Here is a 5,165-nt window from a genome sequence, read left to right as displayed (position 1 = left end):
CTCTAACAAGTTATAATATAATTTAGGTATTTTAATTTAACAAGTATAGTGCAAAATTCCAAATAGTTCATGAATTAGGTCCTAATACTACCCGAACAATAGCATAATAGTAGCTACGCACGGACTCTCGTCACCTCGTAGGTACGTAGCCCCCACAATTTGGAACAAATATTTATTTAAAATACCTATGGGGTAAATTTTCTCTTACAAAGTTGGACAAGAGATTTACCTCGTCTCAAAGGTCACTTCCCGATCACAATTTCACGTTAAAGCCTCAATTTGGTGCCTAAAAATTCGAAACTAGCCAAATATTATATAATTTAATCAATACATGCTCAATAATTCGAAATTAAATTGTTAGATTAATTAACCAACTCAAATTGGTAAAATTCCTAAAATTAACCCCGGGCCCACGTTCCCAAATTCCTGAAATATTCGGAGGAAATCGTCACCCACAACCTCAAGAACTCAAATATAAAATTTTCATCCCATTTCATAACCATTTTCGTGGTTAAAATCTCATTTTTATCAAAACCTAGGTTTTTTTCCCCTAAACCCTTGATTTCCACAATATATATGTTATAATCTACTCATAATCTATGTATTTAACTCACAATAGATAGAATTTACTTACCTCAAAGTTGTTAGGTGAACACCCCTCTCACGAAGCTCCAAAATAGCCTAAGAATGCAGAATGGACTAAAACGGCTGAGCCCCGTTCTTTTAAACATTCTTCCCAGCAGGTCTTTCGCACCTGCGAAGCGACTGCCGCACCTACTGCTCCACTTCTGCAGAAATATCCACGTAGGTGCGGTCCTCCACCAGTTGGCCAAACTCCGCATTTGCGACCTAAGGACCCCTTCTACACGTCTGCTTCTGCGACGTTTCTTCTGCACCTGCGGCCCTCGCCACTTCTGCGCCCTCTTCCTCCGCACCAGCTGCTTCTCCTAAGTCGAAACGTGGTCCGAGCCTCGTTCGATTAACTCCCGAGGCCCCCGGGCCCCCGTCCGAACATACTAACAAATTTGAAATCATAAAACGGACTCGCTCAAACTCTCGGAACACGTAAAACAACATCAAAACTAAGAATCATACCCCAAACCAAATCGATTTGACTTAGAAATTTCAAATTTTTCAAACTTACTCCGAATGCTCCAAAACATACTTAAACTACTCGGAATGACACCACACCATACAGAACTATTACTAGGCCCGGAATTCCAAACGGACCTCGATTACTCTAAAATCTACTCCAAACCAAATTTAAAGAATCTTAAAACCTTCAAATAGCTAACTTTAACTATTAGGCGTTGAAATGCTCCCGGGTTGTCCAAAACCCGATTCGGACATACGACCTAGTCCAAAATCATCATATGAACCTATTGGAATTGTCAAATCCCGATTCCGGGGTCGTTTACTCAAAATATTGACCAAAGTCAAACATAGCCTTTTTAAAGCCAACTAAGGAACCAAGTGTTACGATTTCAACCTGAACCCTTCCAAATCCCAAACTAACCATCCCCACAAGTCATAAAATAGTAAAAGCATCTACGAGGAGTCTTATTTAGGGGAACGAGGTTTTAGAAGGCAAAATGAAAGGTTGGGTCATTACATCGCCGGGCTGAAACATCTTATAGGAGAATGACATCGCCGACCGTATAAAGCCTCAAATGGGGCCATCTCGATGCTGGACTGATAACTGTTGTTGTAAGAGAATTCGGCCAAAGGCAAGAATCGATCCCACTGCCCTCCAAAGTCAATTACACATGCCCTGAGCATGTCCTCCAAGATCTAAACTATTCACTCTGACTGCCCGTTGGTCTGTGGATGAAATATTGTGCTGAGCTCTACCCGGGTCCCCAACTCATTCTGTACTGCTCCCCAGAATTGTGAAGTAAACTAAGGGTCTCTATCTGATATGATGGAAACAAGCACACCGTGCAACCAAAATATCTCCTGAATATAAATCTTGGCCAACCTCTATGAAGTATACGTGGTCACCACCGGAATGAAGCATGCCGACTTGGTCAATCTGTCGACAATGACCCAAACTGCATCAAACATTCGCAAGGTCTGCGACAACCCAACTACGAAGTCCATAGTAATACGCTCCCATTTCCATCTAGGTATAGTCATCTGCTGGAGTAGGCAACCTGGCCTCTAGTGCTCATACTTAATCTGCTGGCAATTTAGACACCTCGCAACATACTCAACTTTGTCTTTCTTCATTCGCTGCCACCAATAATGCTACCTCAGGTCGCGATACATCTTCGTAGCACCTGGATGAATAGAATACCGTGAACTGTATACCTCATCTAGAATCCTCTCCCTCAATCCATCGACGTTAGGAACACATAGACGACCCTGGAGTCGCAGAACACCATCCTCACCGATATTAACCTCCTTGGCACCACCCTGTAGTACCGTCTCCTTGAGAACCAACAAGTGCAGATCATCAAACTGTCGAGCCTTGATCTGCTCCAATAGCGAAGACTTGGCTACGACGCCTACAAGAATTCGGCTGGGCTCTGAAATATCCAACCTCACAAGTCTGTTAGCCAAGGACTGAATGTCCAAAGCTAATGGCCTCTCCTATGCTGAAATAAATGGCAAGCTACCCATACTCTAAGCCTTTCTGCTCAAGGCATCCGCAACTACATTCGCCTTTCCCGGATGATAAAGAATAGTAATATCGTAGTCCTTTAGTAAATCAAGCCACCTGCACTGCCTCAAATTGAGATCCCTTTGCTTGAACAAATGCTGCAAGCTGCGATGATCAGTGTAAACCTCACAAGACACCCCATAAAGATAGTGCCTCCAGATCTTAAGAGCATGAACAATAGCGGATAACTCCAAATCGTGTACATGATAATTCTTCTCATGGGTCTTCAGCTGAAGTGAAGCATATGCAATAACTCGCCCCTCTAACATCAATACACAACCAAAGCCAGTGCGTGAAGTGTCTCAATACACGATATACATCCCCGAACCGGAAGGCAACACTAGAACCGGTGTAGTAGTCAGAGCTGTCTTGAGCTTCTGGAAGCACGCCTCACAATCGTCTGACCAACGGAACGGAGCACCCTCCTGGGTCAACCTAGTCAAAGGTGCTGTAATAGATGAGAAGCCCTCTACGAACCGTCGATAATAACCTGCTACCCCCAATAAGCTCCTGATCTCAATCGCCATAGCAGGACGAGGCCAACTCTGAACTGCCTCAATCATCTTGGGATCCACCTTAATACTCTCGCCTGATACAACATTCCCTAAGAATGCTACAGAATCTAGCCAAAACTCACACTTGGAGAACTTAGCATATAGCTCTTGTTCCCGTAAGGTCTGAAGCACCACTCTCAAGTGTTGCTCGTGCTCCTCCATGTTATGCGAGTAGATCAAAATGTCATCAATGAAGACAATGACGAATGAATCAATATAAGGCCTAAACACCCTATTGATTAAATCCATAAAAGCCACTGGGGCATTAGTCAAACCGAAGGACATCACTAGAAACTCATAATGGCTATATCTAGCCCGTAAAGCAGTCTTCAGAACATCCGAATCCTGAATCTTCAACTGATGGTACCTCAATCTCAAGTAGATCCTAGAGAACACCCTGGTACCCTGCAATTGGTCAAACGATACATCAATCCGCGATAACGGGTACTTGTTCTTAATGGTAACTTTGTTCAACTAGCGGTAATCAAGGCACATCTGTATAGTCCCATCCTTCTTCTTCACAAATAACACTGGTGTACCCCAAGGTGATGCACTCGGCCTGACGAACCCCTTTGCTAGAAACACCTCAAGTTGTTCCTTCAACTCTTTCGGAGCCATACGGTACGGTGAGATGGATATAGGCTGGGTACCTTGATGTCGCCCAAATTCACACCACTTATTGGGATTGTGAAGCGGTCGATGCAATTATAATTACCCAACGTGAGTCGGGGTCGATTCCACAGAGATCTTATATTGGATTAGGTATATAGCTAGAATAGTTGTATGACATGCCCAAATTTCACTTCCACATAATTGGTTGTTTCTTTCTACTTCTAAAATTTATGCTATTGTTTGTAAATGTAAAGCTATAGAACGATATTTTTGGAGTTGTTGTTTTTCAAGTTTATAAAAGATCTAGGGCTGTGACTTCCATCTAGGTGGTTACCTAACGGGTTGTGGGCTTTAGGGCATATTTCATTGGTCGAGGTGTAATATAGTAATCAATATGCGATTACCCACTCGATACCTCTCGATAGTTAGAGTGGTTTTGCCCAATTTAGCTTTCTCAAGTCCAAATGGGTAATTCACAAAACCGTTGATATATGCTCAAGTCGGGTCTTACTATCTCTAGATTCAACCCTTTAATTGGGGCTATCAATTTCTTGAGTTCACCCCAATTTCTTGTTAGCCAAGTTTTCCTAGACTTAGTCTCTCTTTCTCAAGTAGAGACTAAGTCAATTAGGCATGAATCAATGTTTGCCACCATTAATTTCTAAATTCAAGAAAGAACTAGGCTAAATATCATATACCCAACCTTAAATAATCCCTAAATCAAACACCCATTAGGTGCCCATACTAGGGTTGGGTCACAACCCTAGCTAGAGATTTAGCTACTCATAGGCAAAAATGAAGAAGCTAAGGAAGAAAATAATATTACACTCATAATAAATGATAAAGGGATGAAAATCTAATGTTAAAGTGATAAACTAATACAATGTTTCCCAAAGCAGTAAAGGAAAAATGGCTATCTACTTTCTGGAGTTCAAAACTTGACCTAAATTTGACAAAAAGATCTATTTATACCCAGTTGAAATTATCGGACAAAATTGCCCCTGCGGAGGTTGTGCGGCCGCACAATTCTATGTGCGGTCCGCATTTTGAAGCTGGATTGGCAGGATGGGTTTTTGCGGCCGCACAATTCTTGGGTGCGGCCGCACTTCTTTAGATTTTTGCGGACCGCACATTTCTGAGTACGGCCGCACTCTTCGACTTGAGCTGGACATGTGAGGTTTCTGCGGACCGCACATTTGTGAGTGCGACCGCACTTTTACATTCTGCGGCCGCACAATAAAAGTGCGGTCCGTACTTCTGCAGGGACCTAAAGCACTATCTCTCTAAACCTCATCTTCTGCTGACGCACAATAATTGTGCGGTCCGTAATTTGTGAA

The sequence above is a fragment of the Nicotiana tabacum genome, chromosome 23 (assembly GCF_000715075.1).
Source record: "Nicotiana tabacum cultivar K326 chromosome 23, ASM71507v2, whole genome shotgun sequence".
NCBI lineage: Eukaryota > Viridiplantae > Streptophyta > Magnoliopsida > Solanales > Solanaceae > Nicotiana > Nicotiana tabacum.
Note: the sequence above shows the minus strand (reverse complement) of the source record.